The sequence below is a fragment of the Marmota flaviventris genome, unplaced genomic scaffold (genome assembly GCF_047511675.1).
Source record: "Marmota flaviventris isolate mMarFla1 unplaced genomic scaffold, mMarFla1.hap1 Scaffold_61, whole genome shotgun sequence".
NCBI lineage: Eukaryota > Metazoa > Chordata > Mammalia > Rodentia > Sciuridae > Marmota > Marmota flaviventris.
Window position 1 is genome coordinate 151,945 of NW_027288407.1, and position 26,504 is coordinate 178,448.

A 26,504-nucleotide genomic window follows, 5' to 3' on the forward strand; every position below is an offset into this window, starting at 1 on the left:
CAGTGAGGGGACCCATTGATGGGGACCCATTGAGGAGATCCAGTATGGGGAACCAGCGAGGGGACTCCTACAGTATCAGGTGGTGGCTGAAGGGCCCCTGGCCCCCAATGCTACTCAGGGTGCCCTGAGCTCCCCCAGCAGCTGGCCAGACTGACACCAGCTGCCCCCAAGCTGCAGGAGGTACTTTCGCCTTGATCTTGTTCAGTCACGTCAGGGGACTTGGGGGGACCACACAATGCTGCCCATGAACCTGGGTCATTCGCTCAGATCCCAAGGGCAAGGGAACACCCAGTGGCAGGGACCTGTGGGTGGCCTGGTGCTGTGGTCCCCTAGCTCCTGAGATGGGGCTTCTCCATTGAGAGCAACTGAATTTCCCACTGTCTGTCACTCAGCAACCAGTCTGGGCAAATGGGGGGGTCACTTCTGGCTCTAGCTGTCCTGAGACACTTGGACCACAGGGTTCTTTTCTAATTCCTGCCCCAGCATGCATTCTCGGGGACTCGTCCCCATAGCCCTTGGCTGCCCTCCTGCCACCGGTGCTGAGAAGGCCCAGGCCCAGCTCCTGTTGAACCAGGAAGACAGAAAACTCCGAGGGCATGACCTGCCCACTGCAGCCACTGGGCCTGAGGGAAGGCGGGAGTTCTCCAGCCCAGGGGCCCAGGGAGGAATGTCCCCCAGCTGTGGTGCAGATAGCAGGGCCACTGTGCTAAAGATGTGTCCGAGCCATTCTGCACCAGACCCCCTGTCCCCACAGCCTGGAGCAGCTATACTCAAAGGCAGGCTGAGGCCAGGCAGGGGCCAGAGGCCCCACTGTGTCTTCAGGAATGCCTTCCTGTTATTACTGGTTTTGTTCCTGGAGAGACCTGCATTCTCCTCAGTGTTTAGAGCAGCTCAACTCACAGTAGCCAAGCTACAGAACCAGACTAGGTGCCCCTCAGCAGATGGATGGATAAAGAAACTGTGGTCCCTATGCACAGTGGAATATTACTCAGCCATAAAGAAGAATGAAATGATGGCATTTGAAGGTCAATGGATGGAGCTGGAGGGGACTGTGCTGCATAAGTAAGCCAATTCCAAAAACCAAAGGCTGAGTGTCCTCTCTGACATGCAGATGCTGACTCACAATAGGGGAGAAGAGAATAGAATTTCATTGGATGAGACAAAGGGAAGGGAGGGGAGGGACTGGGGGATGCAGGAAAATAAATGGACGTCACTTTCCCATGTTCACATAGGAACACAACCAGGGACACCCCACAGCAGGGCCAGTCACAGGAGTGAAAATCACACCCTGTGTAGGTGACATGGCAGGATGCATACTGCTGTCATGGGGAGCTAAGAAGAACCAATTCAGAGACAAATGTGTGTTCCCACCTATGCCAAGGGACAAGGTGCAATGTCATTCAGTGTCCTCATTGAAGATGAAACGGGCTCTGCTGGCCTCTGGGAGCCAGTGTGAGGGAATTGACACTCAGGTCACCAGAGCGGCCCCACCTCCTCAGGCCTTTGCTCCTCACAGGAATGTCGAGCCTCAGAGGCCTGTGGAGACCCTGCCCATCAGGGACACGGCAGCTGCGGCCTTCAGTCCCCCTGCTGTCTCCTCTCAGGGGCAACATGCACTCCCTTCGTCCCATCCCAACTTGTGACATCATGGGAGGGGACAGACCCGGGCAGCAGGGACAGCTGGCAGCACCTACCTGATAACACAGTGGCCTCGATTGGAGGCAAAAATCACGATGGGGGCGATGGAAGATTCCAGAGCTCAGTGCAGGGAGGTGAAGCCCTCGATGTCCAGCATGTGCACCTCGTCCACAAACAGCATGCTGGGGACCCTCTCAGCCACGCCCTGGTCGATGTACTTGTTCACCACCTTGTTGATCTCACCTTGGACAGGGTCCCAGCCAGTGGGGGAAATGTCACCTGCTCTCTTCTCCACACTTAAATTCAATCAAGAACCAACCCTGCAGCCTGGTTCTCCTACTGGCTCTCTGACCCAAGGCTGGGTACTGGACCCATTCCAGGTTTGGTGTCATCGTTTGAAAACAAGAATCGTGCCAGCTGTGGTGGCACACGCCTATAACTCCAGCAGCCTGGGAGGTTGAGGCAGGAGGATCACAAATTGGAGACCAGCCTCAGCAACTTAGTAAGGCCCTGTGCAACTCAGTTGAGACCCTGTCTCTGAATAAAATACAGAATAGGGCTGGGGATGGGACTCAGGGTCAAGAGCCCATGAGTTGAATCCCTGTACCCTCATCTAAAAAAAATAAAACAGGCATGATCACCCCCAAATGCCACAAAACACCTTTTGTGGAGCTGTGTGGGGCACAATGACCAGGAGCTGCCCCAACAAGCCCTGACCCTGATGCCAAGACACCTCATTTGGGAGCTCCAGGGAGATGTGTTTTCAAATGTGAATTCCCCTCTGCTGCACTCAGTCAAGGAGCTCTTTTGGGGGCCGTGCATGACAATGCTTAGGTTAATGAGCTTTCCATCAAGTGCAGTTAGAATCCTCTCCCCAGGAAACCTGAGCAAGGAGGGTCAGAGCAGGCCCAGCCTTGACCCCAGAAACATCAGCCCTTACAGAACAGCAGACCCACCTCAGGTCTCAGCCCTCACCTTCCAAACCAGCGCCCCCTGTCATCAGGATGGAGCTGTTCCCAAAGAAATGGGATCTGAGGCCTGTCCTCTCCCAGAGCCATGATGCATGGCTCTCAAAACCGAGTTCAGTGACAGACCTGCTCTTGGCCACTCATGGAGGAAGCTTAGGCTGCTGCGAGGCCTCAAGGCAACAGTGGATTCATGTTGAACTTACGTTTTCAGGGAGTAAAGTGGTAATGGGCCCGAGACGGACATAAAACTGGGGAAGAGCCGGGCGCAGTGGCACACACCTGTCATCCCAGGAGCCGGGGAGGCTGAGGCAGGAGGATCATAAGTTGGAGGCGAGCCTCAGCAACCTAGCAAGGGCCTAAGAAACTCAGCCAGGCCCTGTCTCTAAATAAAAAATAAAAATGCTGGGACGGGGCTCAGTGGTCGAGGGCCCCTGAGTTCAATCACTGGCATCAAAAAATAAAAAATAATAAAAAAAAAATAAGTCCACAAAGGAGCAAGGGAGACCCACTGCCTGGTGTCAAAGTCGGCACCTTTCTGGGGCCTCAAAGGAAGCAGATGCTGACCTCAGCGGGTCCAGAGCACACAGTTTGGCCACAGCTTCCTACGGGAGTGAAGACTCAGAGCCGCACAGTGGGGGGGGGGGGGGCTCTCAGAGCCAGGAGCATGTCAGAGGCAGGGCCTCAACTCGGCTCTGGGCTCAAGCTTCGCCATGCATCTTCCCTGTGATCTCTGTCTTCTTTGGCTTCATCAACTGGCCCATCATGGACAGGATGTCTAGTCTCCCCTGTAGGAGAGAGGACTTTCTAAGGCAGCTACCAAAGCCTATCCTCCTGCCTACTGAGGGTCCCTGATGTCACTCAACTTGGAAGCCTTAGGTGGACAGGCCCAGCACAGCTCCCCTGGGAAGGATGAGGGGCTCCTGAACTCAGAGGGATCCCCTCGAGGTTTCCCCTGACCTGCAAGAATCAAGCTGAGTCATGTTTGGTGGCACGTGTCTTTAAAACTCCTGGCGATTTGGGAGGCTGAGACAGAAGGACCGCAAGTTGGAGGCCAGCCTCAGAAACTTAGTGAGGTCCTGAGCAACTCAGCAAGACCCTGTCTCTAAATAAAATATAAAAAGGGCTGTAGATGGGGCTCCATGTGTAAGCACCCTGGGGTTTAAGCTTCAGTACAAAAAAACAAACAAACAAAGAAACCTCTGGCCAGGTAGGAAGAAACTCCAATCCCAAGAGTCTCTGGCCTCTCCTGGGCAAAGTTCTGTGGGACAAAAAGAAAAACCAGATTCCCGGCAGAAAGCCCATTCCTGGTGGGGAGGAGGAGACCCCCTTTAGGATGAAGAGCAAACCTGACTCTCTGTCCAGCGGGGCCCAGAGTAGCGCCAGCTGGGAGCTGGAGGACTCAGGGCTCGAGCTCTGCAGAGGCTGGGGCCTCTGTGAGGCTGTCTGAAGCCCTGTGAAGGCTCCCGCCAGGAACCCCCAGCCCAAGGTGGAGAGCAGCTCCCAGCAGGCTGGCAGGCGGCCAGGGGCAGACCATGCCCAGAGATCAGCTGTGACAGCATCTGGACATTGGGACAGGGGACGAAGCTCATGTCGTGCTCATTGCTGAGCATCCCAGAAGGCCTCCAGGAGGACAGCATGGCCCTGAACACTGGTTCCCAGGGCCTTGGGAATGTGCTGGACCACAAGGCCTGTCCCTGGTGCCTGGTGTTGGCCACGTCCAGGTCATGCAAAGTCCCATCCTAGATGACCTCCTTCTTCTTGTCCACGTCGCCCTTGGGCAGGGCATGTCCTCCTAGGCCTCCAGGTTGAACTCCGTGGCCAAGGAGTCGCACCTGCCTGCCTCTGCCAGCAGACCATGGGGCACCAGGACCACATAGAGCTCAGTGACAGAAAGGTCTCTGCTGCCCACTGAGGGCCCCCAATGTCACCCTCCACCTGTGCCCCATAGCCTGGTGCAACACTGGGCTCCCAGACCCGCCCAGCCAACACCTGAGACTTTCTGGAAGATTTTCTCCCCTTTCTTTTCACTCCTGATAAAAGAGCATTCAGGGGACTCACTGGAGCCTAGAGCCCGGGCTATTCTAGGTGGTGATTTATGGGTGACACAAGGCCTTAGGCTCATCCATGAACCAGGGAGGTGCAGCCACCCTGGGACGCAGCAGCAGATAGAGGAGGAGCCACCTGGTGCAGTCCCCAGGCTCAGGACTCAGGGAGGGACACCAGGGAGATAAAGGAAGATGGAAGACAACGCCTGGTGCAGCGGGAAGGGATGAAGGCTGTCTGGTCCCTGCCCCCCACAGGATTTGGGTCTTGAACATTCTGCCTGCTGAAGTCACCAGGAGAAGAAGACAGAGAAAAGCCAAGGTGACTTAGGTAAAGGGACAGCTGCTGAACTTTCCCCACCCACCTCCGCTGAGCAATGTGACTCCCTGGTCACCCAGGTCTCCCTCTGCAGACCCTCAGGCATGGCACTGTCCCCCGGGAGCATATCTTCACAGCCCTGCTGTTGGCCTCCATGTAGATGACGTCCCTGGCCTCAACTTGCTTCTTCTGCAGACTTTCAAAAATGCTGGGGTTCAGCTAATACCAAACCAAACCAGACATAAGGGGACTCAGACAACCATGATGCAAATTCCAGTTCCTTCTGACCCCGAGGGAAGAAACTTTTCTGTAAGAGACCTGAGGGGCCAGGCACAGGGGTGCACACCTGTCATCCCAGGGACTTGGGAGGCTGAGGCAGGAGGATCGCCAAGTTGGAGGCCCGCCTCAGCAACTTAGCAAGGGGAAACTCTCTCTGAAAACAATACAAAGCAAAATAAAAAGGGCAGACTTCTGGCTCCCTGCTTAAGCACTACTGATTCAGTTCACAGGACTAAACATAAGAGAGAGACAGACAGACAGACACCTGAGGTAGCCAACCACCCCAGGAGTGGATGGGTATGAAGGTTTGTGGCAGGGCACAAGAGCCTGGACTGGGGGCTTAGCACACCAGGAGGTGAACCTGAGGGTGACCATGTTCTCCTGTAGGAGACAAGAGAACATCACCATTACTCTTCCTTTCCTTGCCTTCAGGGGTTGCAAAGTGGTAGGAGCATTCTCACAGGGACCCGGCTGCTCTTAGAGGGTACATGTGTCCATGGCCATGCCCCACAGCACCCCCCAGGATCACCACTGCAGCTCCAGTCCTTGGGTTAGGGACACCAGAGCTTCCTGCTTAGCCACCTGAGGCTGCTTTTGATGTGGCCTGTGATTCCGGCTCTCTGGGCCTTGGTCTCCTCCTCTATGTGACAGCACCCAGAAGCACCCACAGAGGAGTCCAGCTCAGAAGGGAAATATAAGTTGGAATCCCCCCCAAACTGTCTGGGTCAGGAGGCTGAGGAAGGAGGATCGCCAAGGTGGAGGCCAGTCTAGACCACATAGCTAGTCCCTGGGGCTGGGGCACAGCTCAGTGGCAGAGCACTGGTTCACTATGGCCACAACTCTGGGTTTGAATCCCAGGACCAGAAGAAAGCAAATTCTAGCATCTTCCATACTTGGGCTGTGCACACACATCTTGGGGTGATGGTGCTAAACGGGGCCTTGCTCTTCCCTAGGGGTGTGCACTGGGCAAGGACAGCAGCCTCTACAGGACCCAGATGGCAGACAGGTCCTGAGGCTGAGCTTCCAGAGCAGCTGCTACAGATGGCCACCCTGTGGAAACACACCTGAACTCTGTCCCAGACAGAGTCTATAGTCAAAGGGGGGCAGCAGGGGACACAACACGGACTAACACCCAGTGCAGGGCTCCCTCAGCAGGAGGGGGCCCCCAAAAGGCCAATCCAGAAACAAAGTCAGTATGTGGTGGCCAAAGGCCAGGGGGAAGGACATCAGGTGGCCATTCATGGGAATTAGGTCCCTTGGAAGGTCATGACAATGTTCTAGAATTAAGATGGGGAGAGTAAACTATGTCATGCCTCAAAATCCTGTGGGCAACACACACTTAAAATGGGTGGATCATGTTCACAACTGCACCCCAACAGAGCTGCCAGGAGCTTGCCAGGGACCAGCCTCTCTGGTCTCCTTTGGGCATTTTGCAAACAGGACCAGGGGTGGGGAGTCCCCAGGCCAAGATTCATAAGCCTCCTTCAAACTCAGACACTTCACAACTCCACACAATGCACCTGAGGTCCTTCTGTCCCAATATCTCATCCATGTGGGAAAACTGCCCAGAAGGACTTGGGTTTGGGGGAGGCTGGGGGTACCAGAGATTGGACTCAGGGGCCCTCCACCACCAAGCCCCATCCCCAGCCCTGTTTGGCATTTTATTTAGAGTCAGGGTCTCACTGAGTTGCTCAGGGCTTCACTTTGGCTGAGGCTGGCTATGAACTCGCGATCCTCCTGCCTCAGCCTCCCAAGCTGCTGGGATCAGAGACAATTTTCCTCTTCTTCCATTAGGCTCTTTTCTTCAAGAAGCTGGACAAAGCAGAGCGATGGATGGCTCAAATTTTCACTGTGTTCCTGTGTCCTCTCTCCTACAGGGAAGAGGACAATTTTTCTCTTTTCCTCTCAGGCACTTTTATATGGTTGATTTTCCAGATGAACTGGCTCAAGGTGTCATTCCTGAGAAGGGGCCACGTTCTCAGAACCTCATTAATCCAGGGTGGACAGGATGTGGGGAGGGATTAAAGAGAGAGAGAGAGAGAGAGAGAGAGAGAGAGAGAGAGAGGTTTGCAGAGCCAAGCTCCTGAGATGAAGGCCCCATTAGGAAACAGAAAAATAGCCCTTGGAAGAAGTGACATTTTCATGATCTCCATAAAGCAGTGACTGAGAAACCACCTCAGAGAATCAAAGAACCATCAAATTATAAAAGGGGGAAAGATGGAAAGATTCTATGGTGGATGGAGAGTGGTCTAGAGAAGAGAATCTGAGTCTCAGAGAGCTCAGAGGACTCTCAGGGGTCACCCAGCACCAGAGGACTCACAGTCACCTGCCCCTCAGCCAGCACTGGATGCAGGATGACTGCAGAGCCCCTTTCTGAGCCTGAGGCCTTGATCTGGAAAACAGGGGAAATGAGATTTATGGCACCTGCACACATGGACACACAGCTGTGAGGAACCACAGGTAAAATACCTCCTGAAGCCCGCAGCAGGGGACCTGGGTATGCAGCAGGGGACAGGTACAGAGCTAGTGTGGGTCAATCATAACAACAGTGGATGAGTAAAAACATTATGAAAAAGAAAGAAAAAAGAAAACAAAATTATGTCCACTTTGACTTTATGGGGAGGTGAGGGGGCAGTATTAGGAATTGAAACCAGGGGTGACTTACACCTGAGCCCCATCGCCATCCCCATCCCCATTTTTTATTTAGACACAGGCTCTCCCTGAGCTGCTCAGGACCCTGACTAAGTTAATGAGGCTGGCCTCAACCTTGTGATCCTACTGCCTCAGCATCCTGAGCGGCTGGGATGACAGGAGTGCTCCACTGTGCCTGGCTGGCCAATGGTCATCATGCGGGGGATGAGATGGCAGAAGCAATTTCTTGACTTAACCACACAACTCCCAGGAGCAATGAGAAAAGAAAGAACTACTTGGACCTATGTCCAAGCCCTCTACAAGGTGTCCCTTTATACTACACGGTGTTATCCAGAGTGTCCCATATGGCATCAACAGTGCAGAGACCAAGGAAAGAGGGACACAGAGGTCACACCACCTGCCTGGTGCTGCAGTGCCGAGGGCAGGGCTCAGGATGAACTCCCCTTGAGCTGCTTGGTGCCCTTGGCTGTCTTGAGCCCTATGATCACATGGCTGATGGTCTTGCTGTAGCCACCCATGGGGTTCTCGGTCTCACATGGCATGAGCTCAGTCACCCCCCCCCCATGGACCTCCTTGGCCTCTTTTATCCACAGCCCTGGGACGGATGGCCAATGGGGACACGGTGAGAAGCAGGACCATCCTTCTCTCCACATCCATCTTCTCCCCACCAACAACCTTCTTACCTCAAACTGCCACAGCACAAGAACTGACAAGTCACCTTACAGTACAACACGGAGACACCATCATGGGTGGAGAGCAACACTACAGGGAGCGGTGGCTCAGGCCTGTCATCCCAGCTCCAGAGGCTGAGGCAGGAGGATGGTGAGCTGGAGGCCAGCCTCAGCAACCCAGTGAGTCCCTGATCAACTCAGTGAAACCCTGTCTCCAAATAAATTCAAAACAGGGCTGGGAGGTGGCTTTGTGGTTAGGTGCCCCGGGTTCAATCCCTGGTTCCCCTCCTCAAAAAAAAAAGAAGAAGAAGAAGAAGAGATGAGGCTCGCTGCTCTCCTGACAAATGGGAAGGCCACAGAGGACTTCTTCTGGCAGGTGGCCATCGGGCTCTCTGTGAGCTGATATAGAAATGTCCCAAAGGCAGAGACACATGGCCACAGGATCCGACATTCAGGCCACTTCCCACTGTTCAAGGGGGGGGGCATTATCTTATCACACCATCCCTTGCCTTCTCTTCTCCAGAAACCCAACCAGGACAAGGACACTCAAGACAGGAAGCTAAAGGCCAGCTATCCTCTGCCTGTGATCCACCTGAGAGCCTATAAATGGGCCTTTTGGAAAACACCCAAAAGATAAGCCACATTCTGTGTTTGATGAACCAAATTCCCAGCTCCTGAACCCCAAGACAAACTTCCCAAACAAAGCCCAGAGCAGCTACACACACCTCGAGTCCCAGCAGCTCTGAAGGCTGAGGCTGGAGGATCATGGGTTAGAGGCCAGCCTCCACAACACTGAGGCCCTGAGCAACTCAGAGAGACTCTGTCTCTAAATAAAATGCAAAATAGGGCTGGGGATGGGGCTCAGGGGTCGAGGGCCCCTAGGTTCAATCCCTGGTACAAAAAAAAAAAAAAAAAAAAAAATTCCCAGACAACATGAAGGTATCAGAAGTCTCTGTCAAGCTTGGAAAATTCTGGGCTTTTAAGCCTACTTTGATATTTTTTATAGAACCTTTTCTATTCGGCAAAGAGGAAATTCCTCCAAATGGAATGCCTGCCCATACTCACTGTCATGGGACAGTGATATGAAATTTTTCCAGGAGGGGAAGAAAGGCATCCCTGTCTCTCAGCCATTCATATTTGTCTAGAAGTTTCTCAGTGGTGACAAGTAGACAGAGGAAGGCCCAATGGACCATGGGCCCAGTTGGTGGCCAGGAGAGGGGCTGAAGGCACTGTCTCTGGCCATGACAGCACAAAGGACATGGGTTTCATCTGCTGGCTCCGGTTTCTAAGTCCCTGACAGGGACCTTTATCACGTCAAGGGAGTGGCACAGAGGGGACAGATGACCCTCTCTCCCTCCCTCTGCAGCTTCACAGGAAGTCAAAGGTGCAGGGACAGAAGGCTCCTGTCTGAGGGGAGGCCACAGCTTGCCCTTTCATTGTGTGGCAAAATCTAGAAGTTTCTCCTCACCTTCTGCCATCAAAAGCCCCTGCTGTGTCTCCCACCCCCCACCCCAGGAGTGACTCCCATCAAATGTGCCTGGTGACCTCTACTTTTTCAAATTTTAAAGCATTTCAGTTCCTGCTGAGCCATTGAAACACAAGCAACTGTGTGAAGACCAGTTTTATCAGGTTTTTGTCTCACAAAAATGGGTTTTTTAACAAAAATTTTAAGTTGTAGATAGACACAATTTCTTTATTTTTTATTTTTTATTTTTATGTGGTGCTGAGGATGGAATCCAGGGCCCCACACATGCTAGGTGGGTCTCTACCACTGAGCCCCTGCCCCAGCCCAGAAAAATGGTGTTTTTAAAATTTAAGTTCTTAAAAATATTAATATTCAGGTATTTGAAAGGTTGTGATATCTTACTGGTCACATTTTTGGGGGGTTCTTTTTGGTACCAGGAATGGAATTAAGGGGCCCTCAACCCCTGACCCCCAGCCCCAGCCCCTTTTATATTTTATTTAAAGTCAAGGTCTCACTGAGTTGCTCAGGGTCTGGCTAAGTTGCTGAGGCTAGCCTCCAACTTACTATCCTCCTGCCTCAGCCTCCTGAGCTGTTGCAATATGGTTCATATGTTTAATTAATGAGTTAAATAAAATCACTGGCACATGTTTAATTAAGGAAAAGTAAGCCTGGCACCGCAGCACACATCTGTAGCCATAGTTACTCAGCATACTGAGGCAAGAGGATGGTTTGAACCCAGGAGTTTCAGGACTGCCTGGGAAACATAGTGAGACCCTAAAAAATAGGAAATAAAAAGGGAAAAGGAAAGGAGAAATGAGGAAAAAACAATAGAGAGAAAAATTTTAAACGTAAAACCCAGGTGTGGTTGTGCACATGCATAATCCCAGCACCTCAGGATGCTGAGGAAGGAGGATTGAGATTTGGAGGCCAGCCTTGGCAACTCAGAAAGACCTTGTCTCTACATAAAATATAAAAAGGGCTGGGGATGAAACTCAGGGGTGAAGTGCCCCTGGGTTCAATCCATGGTAGCAAAAAATAAAAATAAAAAGCCTAAGTTCAATGTGACACAAAGCTTAGCTTCTGAACACAGTTCAGAATTAGAACTCTTCAGTTCAGCATTAGTGTCACAGAGGGGCTGGGGGTGGCTCAGCGGCCATGGTCCCGAGAGAGAGAGAGAGAGAGAGAGAGAGAGAGACCCATAGTTTAGTGCTTACATTGACCTGCTTGGGAAGATCAAGAGGCAGAGCCAGTCCCTCAGAGAGGCACTGCAGGAAGACACATTGCCAGCCACCAGAAAATCAGATGGCTGTGGGGGGTGAAACAGGGTCCCATGATATCTCCCCACTTCCAAATGCTGCACCCTCCCACTGCATTTTCTTTCCTTCAGCATTAAATCAAAAGCTCCCCAAGTAGATTTCTTAGTCTTTTTATTTATTTATTATTTATTTCGGTACCAGGGATGGAACCCAGGGGCCCTCAATCACTGAGCCCTGTCCCCAGCCCTTTTTATATTTTAGTTAGAGACAGAGTCTCACTGAGTTGCTCAGGGCATCACTAAGTTGCTGAGGCTGGACTCCAACTTGTGATCCTCCTACCTCAGCCTCCCAAGCTTCTGGGATGGCTGTCTTGTCAACAGCACCAAAAGAACACAAGCATTCCAATCAACACATCACAGAAACATTTTTAAGATGAAACATTTCAAAGCACTGGAAAAGCAACAGCCATCTGTCACTCCAACGTGACACTCACCGAGAGCCCTGCAAAAGTTCTCCATCAGTACCTCTGTCTTCTTGATCTCCATAGAGTAAACTTTGCTCCCCACCATGGTGCAGAAAGGCACCTTTCTCCCAAGCTCCTGAGCAATCGCCAGGGCCAGGGCTGTCTACAGAGGCAAGAAAGGAAAGATTTTTATTTTATAGTCTTGAAAACATAATTCAAAGCCATCTATAAAAAATTTATTCAAGAGGCTGAACATGGTGTCACATACTTTTTATCCCTAAGACTCAGGAGGCTGAGGCAGGAGGATGGGAAGATGGAGGCCATTCTCAGCCACTTAGCAAGGCCCTGAGCTACTCAGTGAGATGTGTCTCTAAATAAAATATAAAAGGGTTGGGGATTGGGCTCAGTGGTTAAGCACCCCTGGGTTCAATCCCTGGGTTCAAAAAAAGAAAAAAACAACAACACAAACAAATCAGGAAGGATTTATCACGTGACCTTCATTTTATGTTAAAAGGCCAGGAAATAGTGGATAATATGTGAGGCCAAATCTGGAAGCAGTGTGTTGGTCTGCAAGCTCCCCTGGACCATGCCCTGTGGTTAACTATAAATTGACGCTCAGTAACCTAACTTAGGTTGGCAGATGCTAAAGAGAACCAGGTGGAACAGACATCTTGTCAAATACCAAGTTATGGAAACCAAATGCTCTCAAGTGGGCCCAGGACTGGGAAATGCCATGGCCTCTGAGTGCCACTTCATCCTCCCTCATTTCTGAAACAAGAATGAGGTCAGACCCCAGGTGTGCAGGCCACGCAGAGCCTCCTGAGTTGCTGAGGGCCTCACTAAGTTTCTGAGGCTGGCCTCCAACATTTGATCCTCCTGCCTCAGACTCTGAACATGCTGGGACAAGGCCAACTGGAGCTGCTGCTTCAAAGATGGCCCAGGGAAGGCTCCTCTTAGATTTTCTTTTCAATGCCAACCTGGGGGATGATCACCGATCACTGTGGGGCAAAATCCACTAGCCCATGGGGCAGAGGCTGGTTCTAGTTCTGATATCCCCCCTGTTTTCCAATGTGGTCTTGAGCACACAATAGTGCTAATGCTGGATGGGCTCATCTGATGAACTAAAATACAGTTTAGATTACAAGGAGCCAATGAGCTGCCCACAGGATGGTTTGGTTGGGACCATGTAGTCTTAGATGTGCCTTTAAACTTGGCTTTTTTGTGGGGGGATTGAACCCAGGGGCCTTCAGCCTATGAGCCCCATCCTCAGCCCTATTGGGTATTTTATTTAGAGACACGATCTCCCTGAGTTACTGGGGACCTCGCTTTTGCTGAGTCTGGCCTCAAACTTGCTATCCTCCTGCCTCAGCCACCCGAGCCAGCTACTGGGATTAAAGGCATGTGCCACTGTGCCCAGCTCTTGCCATTTTTTGAACCTTAGGAACTTTCATGTAGAAATCCAGCTATTTGGCTTCTTTTGAGAAACCAGGTCTGGACCCAGTGGCCCTCTTTTAGTGACAGGGCACCACATTTTTGGGCTTAGCCAGTCCCTTTGCTTGCCTTGCTTCCCAAATGCTTAGGCACCTGAGTGGGCAAGCCCAAAGCATGTGTTCTAATAGCAAATGGAAAATGTCTAGAATAGAACACAGAGGGATGCGATTCCAACACCACAAGGCCCAGGGGAGGCCACAGGCAGCTCTGCCCACCTGTTTTATTTTGCTGGTTCTGGGAATGGAACCCAGAGCCTTGTATGTGCCAGGCAGCTGCTCCACCACTGAGCCCCAGGCCCAGCATTTTTCATTTAAAGACAGGGTCTCACTGAGCCTCTGAGGCTGGACTCCACCTTGAGATCCTCCTGCTTCAGCCTCCCAAGTTGCTGGGTTTACAGGTGTGAGCCACTGTGCCTGGTTTTCATGTCCACCTTCTACCCAGAATGTCTCTTCCCTGTTCTTTCACAGCCCCCAACTCCCCATTCTCAGTTTCCAGTGTCAAAACAGTGACCACGTCACACTGAACAGCGTCCCTGCCTCCCTCCACCTAATACTGAAGGGGTGATCATTACCCTTCCATTCAAATAGGATCAATACTTGGTTAATAATGGCTCCATGTCTGTCCAGCTTTCTCCAATTAAAAGCTCATGGAAGGGGCTGGGCTGGGGCTGGGGCTAAGTGGTGGAGCACTCACCTAGCATGTGCACAGCCCTGGGTTTCATCCTCAGTTCCACATAATGGTAAATAAACAAAACAAAGGTATTGTGTCCAACTACAACTAAAAAATATGATATTATTAAAAAAAAACTCATGGAAGAAAAGCCGCATATACATACCCTTTCCTATGGAGCTCTATAAATCTCACTGATCTTTGCATAGGCTGTCATCTTGAAAGTCTAACTTGTATTTTTTAAATATTTTAATATTATCAGGCCTCCCAGCTGATCAATCAATACCCACCAAGACGCAACCCAGACCTTTATGGTGTTTACTTTTGAACAGGGTTGCATTATTTATATTTATTTTTTTTTCTTCAAAACAAGTTTAATTTTGTTCCAGCCCTAAATTAGGGGAAGAACTTATTTCTTAAAAAAAAAATGCTCAAAAATCAGGCCATTATAAAGTTAAGCACCCCTCCCCTTAGCAAGAAATATTGAACTGATATAGGTGACTGAACTGATATAACTGATTTAGGTATAGATGGACACAACACAATGCCTTTATCTTTATATGGTTCTGAGGATCGAACCGGGTACCACCCGTGCTAGGTGAGTGCTCTACCACTGAGCCACAATCCCAGCCCATTAACTTGTATTTTATGGATTAAGAAACTGAGAGCTGGGTGTGGGGGTACACGTCTGTCATCCCAGCAGCTTAGGAGGCTGAGCTGGGAGGATGGCTAGTTGGAAGCCAGCCTCAGCAACTTAGCAAGGCCCTGAGCAACTCAGCAACACCCTGTCTCTAAATAAAATACAAAAATGGCTGAGGACGGGGCTCAGGGGTTAAGTGCCCCTGGGTTTGATCCCTGGTAGCCAAAAAAAAAAAAAAAAGGATTTCTCAGTCTTTCCTCTGTTTTGGGGGGACAGCCTTGTAGTGCAGTTTGCTTAGCAGCATCATTGACCTCTAACACTAGATGCCACTAGTCCCCCCACCACGTTTTGAAAACCACAAGAGATGACACTCCAGATACTGGCAAATGTCTCCTGGGGGGCAAAACCGGTCCAGGTTGAAAATCACTGCAGAGCTAATCTCACCTAGCTGGACTTCCAGAAAGAGCACACAGAGAACAGGAACAGCCCACAGCTCAGGGGTTCAGAGCTGGCAACTGTCCACACCAACGACACCAAACATTGAGACTCAGAAAGCCCTGTGGCCATCAAGAAAGGGAAATCAGGGGAGGGCGCCCTATCCAAAAGTACGTCCAAAACATCCAGAAAGAAAGGTTTCAACCCTGGAAATCAGACTTCTTAAGAACAACACTGGAAGATAAAAAGTACCAAATAACACTGAGAGAAACAGCACTGAAGGAAACAGCTATCATGCTGGTGCTGTGGTGCAGGCCTGTCATCCTGGTGGATTGGGAGGCTGAGGCAGGAGGATCACGAGTTGGAGGCCAGACTCAGCAAAAGCAAAGCCCTAAGCAACTAAGTGAGACACTGTCTCTAAATAAAATGCAAAAAGGGCTGAGGATGGGGCTCAGGAGTCGAGAGCTCCTGGGTTCAATTCTTGGGGTTCAATTCTTGGTAAGCCTCCCCCCCAAAAAAAAAATGGAAGACGACTTGGACAAGCTAATGTTCCTGTAAGTGCACACTGTATAGCATTCCAGCCTCAAAAAACTTCCCCCAGCCTCAAGACTTCTTCATCCACCATCAGACACCACACAACACATCCTGGCAACTCCATATGTACAACTTCAAAATTAGAATTCAAGCTTTTATTTCACAGCTGATTGTGTTTCTGCTTCTGAAAGGTCAGGAGCCTGCCCCAGGTCTCCCAACTGATCAATCAATACACACCAAGACACAGCCCAGAACTTTAGGGTGTTTATTTCTGAACAGGGTCACATTAAGTCACTTAGAGCCTGGTGAAACTGCTGAGGCTGGCCTCCAACATGTGATCCTCCTGTCTTAGCCTCCAGAGTCACTGAGATGACAGGCAGGGGCCACCACCCCTTGTAAGAGCCCACTTCTTTACATACAAGAGTGCAGGCTCCTACTCTCCTGTGCCAAGAGGCCCTTCCAGAGAACAAGCCATGCCCAGACCAGGAGCTCTGGGAAGCCTGAGGATCTGGCCAATCCCCTTGCAGATCCCAACAAGCTCCACCATGTGTCCTCTTTTGTCCCCTGGAAAGCCCAAATTGGGGGGAATTATCAAACCCTCTGCCCAATTCCAGCATTTATAATCAGTCAGCAGTTTGAAGCTCAGACTCAACTGAGTCATTTTGTGCCATCAGGAGATTTCCTGTTTCTCTGCCCAGAAAACACTAGAAGCCCCTTGAAGATAAAAATTGTGTTTCTGTTATTTGTCAATCATGCACGTAGCCAAAATAGTGGTGGGCAAATTTTGCATTCAAAAAAATACTGGCTCATTTTCCCCCTCCAAAAATGTGCCACAGAAGATTTTTTAATATTTTTTTAATTGTGCATGCACATAATATCTTTGTTTCAATTTTTTAATATTTATTTTTTAGTTGTAGTTGGACACAACACTTTTATTTCACTTATTTATTTTTATGTGGTGCTGAGGATTGAACCCAGGGTCCTGCACATGCGAGGCGAGCACTCTACCACTGAGCCACAGCCACAGCCCGTCACAAATTTTTACGAGGCCCTGGACCAACAGAAATGGATTTTCAGCTGGGCGCGGTGGTGCATGCCTATAATCCTACCACTCAGGAGGCTGAGGCAGGAGGATCATGAGTTGGAGGCCAGCCTCAGCAACTTTAGCAAGACCCTGGCTCTAAATAAAATACAAACATGGGAAGTGACTCAGTGTTGATTGCCCCCAAGTTCAATAACTGGTTAAAAAAAAAAAGAAAAGAAGAGAAAAGAAAAGAAAAGGAAAAGAGATACATTTCCCAAGCAAAGGAGACTTGAAAGAGTTCAAGGACCATCCCAGAGACCACACCCCTCTGAGGACTTTCCCCTCCCTCTGACCAGGATGATTTTCATTCTAGAAGTATGAGTTGAGATCAGATTCCTTTCTTAAACACACATGTGACCCACATCGCTAAACAAAGACTAGTTAAGATGCATATTCCAACTGGCTTCAATGTGAGAATTGTCCTCTTGGGCAGCAGAAATCAACGAGAACACAAGCACCTTTCCAGTTCCCAGGAGTCCGGCCCACAGCAAGGCTCTTCCTGCCATTTTCCTGCTTTCGATTAATTCTTCTATGATGTCACATGCCTGCAGCACAGAGGGGATAAATGGTCACAATTATTGTGTTTCAGTGGGGAAAAAAATGCAGTCCCTGGTCCAAACAATTCACAGACTCGTCCAACCAACCCTGAGAGCCAGCACCCTCCAGGCACAGATCTCGGTGCCCAGACAATGGAGGTGAGAGAGAAAAGTCTGCTGGGCACAGTGGCCCACACCTGTGATCCCAGGGACTCGGGAGGCTGAGGCAGGAGGATCTCAGTTCAAAACCAGCCTCAGACAAAGTGAGGCCCTGAGCAACTCAGAGAGACCCTGTCTCTAAATAAAATGCAAAATAGGGCTGGGGAGGGGCTCAGGGGTTTAGGGCTCCCCCCGCCCTCCAAAAAAGACATAGACAAGAAACCAGAGGCTTTTCTTTGGCCCTTTCTGTTACTAGGAGACTCCAAGGCCACAGTCACAAGCTCATATAAATTGCAGGTTTCTGTAGCTGCTCAGCCTCCAGGGAGACCATGGGCCATGACTCTAGGGTCCAGCAGCTTAGAGGTGGTGGAGTGCAAACCTCCAGCTGTCATTACTAAACTCGGTGGCCTATAGATAGGCCATTTTTTTTCTGATAATAATAATAATAATAATAATAATAATAATAATAATAATAATAATAAAAATACCATAACTGCAGGGACTTGGTACAGTTGCCACTTAACAAAAGTAGAACTTACTGGTAAAAGGATGGTTAGGGTTAGGGCACGATGGTGCAGGCCTGTCATCCCAGGGCACCTGGAGGCTGAGGCAGGAGGACTGTAAGGTGGAGGCCAGCGTCAGCAGCTCAGCCAGATCCTGTCTCGGAATAAACACAAAAGGGGCCACAGTGTGGTTCTGTGGGCAGCGCCCCCGGGGTCAACGCCGGGCACCAAAGTGACACTGAGTCGGGGTGAATGCCGGGAAGGTCCCCACGCCCCCCAGCCCCGCCCGCCATCCCTCTCATGCATTCTCCTGGCCCAGGAGCCCCGAGGCCGCCTGCTTGACCAGGACACTCTCGTTGAGGCCCAGCCCCTTCCCGTGGCTGTGCGAGGCGATGCGCGGCATCTTCGTGGTGCTCTCCACCTCCTCGATCTTCAAAGTGCCAGCCAGAGCCCAACCAGTGCAGGAGCCACTACCCTGCACCCGCCCAGGGGTTACCAAGGGCCATTACAAGGGCGGCTGGCAAGAGCCCGCCTCTGTCCGTGCCCCATTGGAGGATATTGGAACACCGCCACTCTCCATTGGCTCAGGCATGTGCTCATCGCAGCTGCCGGTAGAGCTCCGCCCACACACTTCCCGCTGTGTCTCTGGGTTGACTTCCCTGGCAACAGGTTCTTCCAGCTAGCTCTGAGGGTGTGATTGCAGAAGGAGGGAGCCAAGAGTTTTGCTGCCTGGCTGAAGAGCTGAGCCCAGGGGGTGGGTGGCCCCGAGGAGCGTTATTCTGGGTGTTTATTTGGTACCAAGGATTAAAACCAGGGGCTCTAAGTCACTGAGCCCCAGCTCCAGCCCATTTTGTATTTTATTTAGAGACAGGGTCTCATTAAGAATCTTAGAGACTTGCTAAGTTGCTGAGGCTGGCCTCCAACTAGCGATCCTCCTGCCTGAGCCTCCAAAGCCGCTGGTATTAGAGGTGTGCACCACCATGCCTGGCACCTACTCAGAATCTTAATAAATGAGTGAGAATTTATCAGAAGCAAATGGCATTGCACCATTTTGCAGATGAATAAAATGCATCCAGAGAAATACAGAACTTCCAGGGATAAGTGAGTTCACAGGAGGGTGAAGACATGCCCGAGATCCAGCCCAGCTGTGGGGGCTCCTGACTCCCATGTGATTTCTTTGTCCTCTCTAGTCTGACTTTAAAATCTAATTATTTTATTCTAATCATTGACATCATTATTGAGTCAATGTTTGCCTGTATCCCTATACTGCTTTACATTATGAAGGTGGAGAACACATATTTACCATTTTAATTTTAATTTTGGAACGTGGTACACAGTCTACAAACAAGCTTCTAGATAAGACTTCTGATGAATTCAAAGAAGGTTCTAGAAGATATCCCCCTGCACACGCACACACACTGTTGAATCCATGCTCTTTATTTTTATACTATGGATTGAACCCAGAGGCACTTCACCACTGAGCCCCATCCCCACTCTTTTTTATGTTTTATTTACAGTCAAGGTCTTACTGAGTTTCTTAGGGACTCACTAAGTTGCTGAGGCTGGCCTCCAGCTTGCAATCCTCCTGCCTCAGCCTCCCAAGTCACCGGGATGACAGGAATATGCCTTTGTGCCTGGCTTCAATTATATTTTTATCCACTAATAGGTACTAAAATGCCAGATCAATGCAATGAAACATACACCAATAATCCTATGGAGAACTACCTTCCAGAACCATGCACTGGACAAACCATCTATCCCGTCTCTCAGCTTCTCACTCCCATCAAGTTTCACCTTAAGTCCTTCCACCTCTCTTCTCTCCAGCCCAAGACTGAGGCCCTCAGCCACTTGGTTCCCAACTCTTTTGCTCCCTGCCTGCCTTGACCTCTGTCCTTTCTGATCTTTGAACCCCCAAGCCTGGGATCAAGCCTGCCTTTCCTTCTGTACTGCTGCTCAGGAGGAGAAAGTCACCCAGGGTTCCCCAGGAGCCCTTGTGTCATCATAGCCTCCAACCTCAGCTGAACACTCACAGCTGTGCAAGTGATGATCTAATATTGTATTAGTTAGAATGTTAGTATAACTGCGTTAATGGAGAGATTCAAAACAATGGTGGGTAAAGCAAAATAGAAGTTATTTTTCTCAGTTGGGCATATTGCCGCATGCTTGTAATCACAGGGCTCAGGAGGCTGAGGCAGGAGGATGTCCAGTTGGAGGCCAGCCTCAGTAACATAGTGAGACCTAGTCTCAAAATAAAACATTAAAAGGGCTGGAGATGGAGATCAGTAGTTAAGCACCCCTGGGTTCAAGCTCCAGTACCAAATATATATATATATATATATATATATATATATATATATATATATATATATATATATCTGCAAGGGATTTCCAAGAAAGAAAAGCAAAGCCCGGGACCCAATGGCTTGACTCGATTTTTAATTCTATGATCTATTTAACGAATGAACACCAGCCAGGCAAGGTGGTGCACTCCTGTCATCCCAGCAGCTGGGGAGGCTGAGGCAAGAGGATTACAAATTAGAGGCCAGCCTCAGCAAAAGCGAGGGCCTAAGCAACTCAGTGAGGCCCTGTCTGTCAGTAAAATATAAAAAAGGGCTGGGGATGGGGCTTCGTGGATAAGTGCCCCTGGGTTCAAATCCCGGTGCCAAAACAAAGAATGAAACCAAATGCATCTCAAACTCTTATCAAATAAATAAATAAATAAAGAGGAAGAAATGTTTTCTAATATGTTCCCATGAAGCCAGCGTCATCCTTGTAACAGCATCTGGTAAAGATTCTACAAGCAGAAAAAAAAAAAAAAAAAAAAACAAGGTCAATATCCCCATGAACATAGACACAAAATTTTTCACAAAAATCTGGTATTAGTAAACCAAATTCAGTGGCAGTTTTTATCATTGATTGTGGTCCTAGGGAGGGAACCCAGGGATGCTCTATCATTGTGCTGTATCCCTCGCTCTCTTTGGTGTTTTTATTTTGAGTCACTGTCTTACTAAGGTGTGGAGGCTGGCCTCCAACTTGCTTGCCATCCTCCTGCCTCCGCCTCCTGAGCCACCTGGATGACAGATGATCACCACTGTGCCCTGCTTGAATGAGATTCTGCCACTGCATCAGATTTCCTGCACCTCTGATTCAGTGTGACATTAGCAGATCTGTTCAGTTCTGGGGGTGACAGGGAGCTCAGCTGGAGGCCTGAAAGTCTGCTCTGAGGTTGGTGTACAACCCACTGAGGAGCACACAGGGTTAATGGCAATTGCTGGCAAGGTAGGTCCCCTCTGAGAAAAGAGAAATTTCCATTTCACTCCTGAAAGCATCTTTAAAGCCCAAATTTCAATCAAAGGGGAAAGTATAATAACTTCCTCTGGGAAAATTTATAATGAATCCAGGATGAATTGCCCTTAATAAAGTTGAATTCAGGACTGGCTGTTTGTAAAGAAGTCTGAACCACCTCAGTTTCAAAATGGCATTGAAAACACAGAAATAAGCCAGCATCCTATGACCACGAAGAACAAATTCCAAAATCATCCAGTTCTGCAGGCAGTTTTCCAGCAGTCATGTCCCCAGGGACGGTGCCCAGCTTGTGGGACTGAAGGGGACATGGGGAGTGTGCTGTGGAGGAAGATGCCTATATAGGCTAGTGCTCTGGGGGTGAGTCCCACTCAAGTTGGGGTCATGGTACATTTACAGGTGTCCATGCATCCTCAGAGATGGTTATGGTGGCACATTCTCTCATCCCAAGAGCTTGGGAGGCTGAGGCAGGAGGTTCAAAAGCTGGAGGCCAGCCTCAACAACTTAATGAGGCCCTGAGCAACTCAGCAAGACCCTGTCTCTAAATAAAATATAAAATATGGCTGGGAATGGGGCTTAGGGGTGAAGCATCCCTGGGTTAAGTCCCCAGTACACACAAAAAAAGAAAAAAAAAAAAAACAGGAAAGAAGACCAGCAGCCCTCAGAACGTGGGTGGCCTCAGGAGGGCTGACCTGTGGGCTAGCCTTTATGCTCAGTCCCGAGGCTGGCTTTGAACTCAGGCATGTGGCTGGTGTGGAGGGACATGGAGCTGATGAGGGTCTTGGGCACATCTGGACCACAGATGGCTGTAGAGATATTCTTACTCGCCTGCTCTCTCCAAATGACAAGAAGATAGAGAAATGTTGACAGAGGGCTCCAACTCCAAGTCAACCCTTCAACAAGCTGGGAACCATAAATGGTGAGCCTTAGTTTCTAAATCTGTGAACTACAGCCAAGGACAGGAGCCACACTACCTACTGAGAGGTCTGTGGAGAGAATTATAGACTAGAAAATATGGAAATACTCATGAAGCTTTAAAAAACTGTTCAAAGTTGGTGACAGGTAGAGATTCAAAAATGTCTGTCAGGTATTTCTACAGATGATACTTGAGATGTGTGGGTGCTGTGAGTGAAAGAGGATAATATGTTTTTACATCTGAGTCAGAGAAGCCTGTTCAGTTTTGTTGCCCACCATAATCTGTTGAGATAGGTGCAGAGTCTCACACTCATTACTCATGAAAATAAAACAAGGTTTCTGAGCATGGAAGGAACTTATCCAAATTCCCACAGCTCCTCTGTGATGGAAATGAGGGCACATTGCACTCTGCCATTTGGGCTCTTGTAGGATTTGGTACAAAATCCTCTCTAAAGAGCCAGATTGACAAAACTGGGTGGAGAGCAGACTGGGTGTGATGTCACATGCCAGGAGCCTTGGATTCAAGTGGATTATTGCCAGTTTCTGAGACTTGAGTGTCTCCTTTTTCCTTTCCTGTTTTCCTGAGGAGTATTTGTGTCTTCAGATCAACATTCTGTGCTCTCCTTTCTCTGATATTTGGCCACCCCTGTCCTTGAGCCAGGAATTTTCTCCAGGAAGAAGCCAGGTGGTTATATGATGCAAAAGATAAAATCTAGCTTTTGGGCCAAACAGATGTAGTTGGATTCCCAGCTTCACCTTTTCTTAATCTGGGAGATTGCACAAGCCATGGTTTCTGAGCCTCAGTTTCCTCATCTGAACTGACTCCTCTGTGTCTCTGAGATGCTTTCAAAATTTAATGAAACCCAAATGAAAGAGCCCAGCCTGGGGCCCAGGACTGAGCCAATGCTCAAAGAGAGGGGGCACCTTTTTCATTCCCCCTCCATGGAAAAAGTTCCATGGGAATATAAGATCAGTGTGTCCCAGGGAGCAGGCAGGCAACACCTTACTAGCTCTGGCCACCAGGGACCTGAGAAAAAAAAGCAAAGATTCAGTGAGACGAGTCCAGAGAAGATGGTGTGGAAAAGTTCAGAAACATGTGGCTAATAATTCCCTGGGAGAAGAAGGAAAAGTTGTTTCTAGAAAAAAATCTATGTCAAGAAAAAAAATCGAGGGAATCTTAGGGACAAACACTATTCTGTACAGAGTTGATAGGGCCTTGAAGATTATCTTATCCAGCTCCTTTGACCCATGTGGAAATTGAGGCAAAAAAAGGAGGTTACTATTGGGGTCACAGAAGGCATTCACGGAAGACTTCCAACTTCCTCTAGTGTTCTGAAAAACCAGCCTCTACCTCAGAGCAAAGCCTGTCCAAGGAAGAGACATGACCTTTGTCCTTGGAAAGACCCACAGAGCACTCCTAAGCACATCCCCACCCTGCTGAGTTGTTTATCTACAAATAACAGGCGAGATCTGCTGTGCCAGGTGTCCCTGACTCAGTCAGGCTAGGTGGGGATCCATAGCAGCCCCCTAGCAGCCACCAATCAGCATGAGACAGGGAAATACCTGGGATTCCAGTGGTTTATGGTGGTTGATAACAAGTTGGGAAACCATGTAGTTCAGCATGTAAGGGTAAAAGAAATTGAAGTTAAAGCATAAAAGTTAAAGGGTAAAAGACCGGGTGTTGTAAAGTTTCTAAGCTGCAAGGTCTGAGTTAAAATGTAAAGGATTAGGTATTGTTAGGTTTCTATGCTACCTGCAAAACCTGAAATTTCTGTAGATGTTTAGACAATGCTTGGAACTGCCCAGTAAATATTTCCCGTATTTGGTTGTTTAATAAAGGCTCTGTGTGGTCGCACATAGGCATTGCAGGGCCTGGACCAATCAGTTTAAATGTAACCCCCTCCTTAGGAATGACCTATCACTCCAACCTGACCTGTTCCCGCCAATGAATAAACTAATCATGTTTAGGAGTTGTTGCTCAATTTTCCCGCGCCTCATGATGATTTGTTCTGATGTATACAAAGCCCTCCGCCCTCCCCAAAAAGTGTACTTAAGCAGTGCTCAGCCCCTGCTCGGGGCTCTGGCTGCTTTCCCTTCTTGAGTGGGCACGGAGCTCCAGCATGCTGGTTCAATAAATCCCCTTCTGCCAATTGCATGAGTGGTCACTTGGTGGTCTCTTTCTCCGACGTTTCACGGGACCCTTACACAGCACATACACCCCTCTTGGCTTAAACCAATCAGTTCAAATGAATACCCCTTTTGTACTGACCAATCACCCCTACCCAACCTGTTCCCTCCAGTGAATGTGCTAATCATGTTTTAGAGTTGTTATTTGATTTTCCTGTGGTGTGTGATGATTTGCTAAAAGAGGCTATGATGTATGTGAAGTCCCTGCCCTCTCCAAAAAATGTATAAAAATTCTGCAAACCCTGGGCTCAGGGCCTCTCAGCATCACCAGTTGCTGTGTGTACACGAGGAGGACCGAGCTAGCTCACAATAAACACCTCTTTGCTGCTTACATCGATCTTGGGTCTCTGATCGTCTTTGGGGGTCCTGAATTCGAGCAAAACAGTTCATGAAACCTCCCATGCAGCCTGTTTGGGACTGAAAGAGGGCCTACCTGTGTCATGGAAAGGGAGATAGAACCTGCTCCTATCTTTTGGTGGTCAGAAGAGAAACAGGAAAGAAGGTGGGTCCATTGGCAGCATCCAAAGCCTGTACCCCAACATTTCTGTCCAAGGCCTGGTGGCCTTGCAATGACTCTGATCTGCCAGTTGAAGCTGGCTGGACAGCCCTACCTGTCTAGAATTCTTCCTGGCCCATCCTGCCATGAAATAAGAAATTCTGCACTCAAAGAGGGGGCTGGGGCAGGCAGGATGTCCTTGGAGGTCCTTAACAGCTCTGGAAGTCTTCACACAGGGTCTCTGGAAAAATGAGAGGTGATGTTCCTGCAGAAGAACCATTAGAAACTTCTGTGTGATGGTGACACATACCATTTCTTCTTCCATAATCATCCGTGCTATAGCCCTGGCTCAGGTCAGACAGCCTGCCATGCATGCACTTTATTTTAAAATACCTCTTGCTTTATCTATATCTATATCTGTATCTATGTACCAATCTCTCTCTATATCTATCTACCTACCTATCTACCTATCTATCTATATATCTATATATCCATAGATCTATATATCTATACATCATATATCTATCTATATCTATCTATCTGTATATCTATATATCATCTATCTATCCCTGTGAATTCCTGAACTCCCAGTCAGAAGAAAGCACTCAATTCTGTCTTTGAGTATGCTGATGGTGATGTGATTTCTCAGACAGAACCCTCTGAGCTCTGCAGCAGAAACAAGCCCCCTCCTGATGTAATTTAAAAGAATAGCCTCCCAATTTTCTCATCTCTTTGCTGGATACACCTTATCCAAGGACAGGATAAGCCAATGTTTGGTTAAATAGTTCAGAGGTTAATTCTCAACAGATGTGAGAACTTTTTTCTTACATTCCTCCACTCTTAGAGGGAATCTGGTCAGCTCTTATTGCTGGATTCACAAGGCTACCTTTGGCCAATGTGTGGCCCACTCTTCAGGCTTTCCCACCTACATTCCATCACTGAAAGATAACAGAACAAAGGACAGGAACACTATCAGAAATGCAGGAAATCTAAAAGAAAAGCTTAGCTATAAAAAGGGGAAGACATCGCCCTTCCACGGATACCACCTCTTGGGTCCCCTTCTTCCTCTGGGAGAAGTCTTTTCTGCTGTCCTTTAATACACTTCTACTTTCCACTCTGACCTTGCCTCAGCGTGCTTCTCTGGTGTTATACTTCAACATTGGAAAAGCAAGGACTCGTCACTGGTAAACAACAACAACACTGGTGTCTGAAGAAGTGAGGATTTCTGTCTTTTTTTGTGTTCTAGGCTTCCTTTGTTCTCCTGCTTTTTCTTCTTATTTTTCTCCTTCCTGAATTCTTGACTAGGCCCAGAACTGGGCCAAGAAATTCTTGGTGGGGTGGCCCAAAGGTGGAACACAGGTGGGCTGAAGAGGGAAGGGCAGTGCAGAGAGCCAAAGACAAATGAACCACCTTAAAGCTTCCTGTAAAGAGGGGCAATTCTTGGGACAGATTACCTTGGTTACAGGTGGAGGGGTGAGGTTCTTGAAAAGGGTCAAAGAAGCACTCTGAGAGAGTTAAAATTCTTCCCTTGTGGGACAGTCTCCAAACTGTTAGAATCACTCAAAATTGGTCTTCTTGATCTTGCCTGACTCAGGTTATCTATCTGTACTGACTGCCTGTCTAATTCTGGCTTCATGAACACATTTTCTTTTCAATTTTCAGTATTTTTTCTATAATTTAACTCTGCAAAAAAAACAAAGAAAAAGAACCATTAAATCATCAAGGAAGACAATTAATGGAATGCACTTGGGCCCCTTCCCCTCAGTCTCAGGACACTCCCTCAGCATTCCTGCTTTTTT

General features: G+C 48.9%; 1 pseudogene; it reads right to left on the reverse strand.

Moving 5' to 3' along the window:
• Window positions 1-1,668: 1,668 nt before the first annotated feature.
• LOC139704446 (ruvB-like 1) lies at window positions 1,669-17,127 on the reverse strand (annotated as a pseudogene).
• Window positions 17,128-26,504: the final 9,377 nt, after the last annotated feature.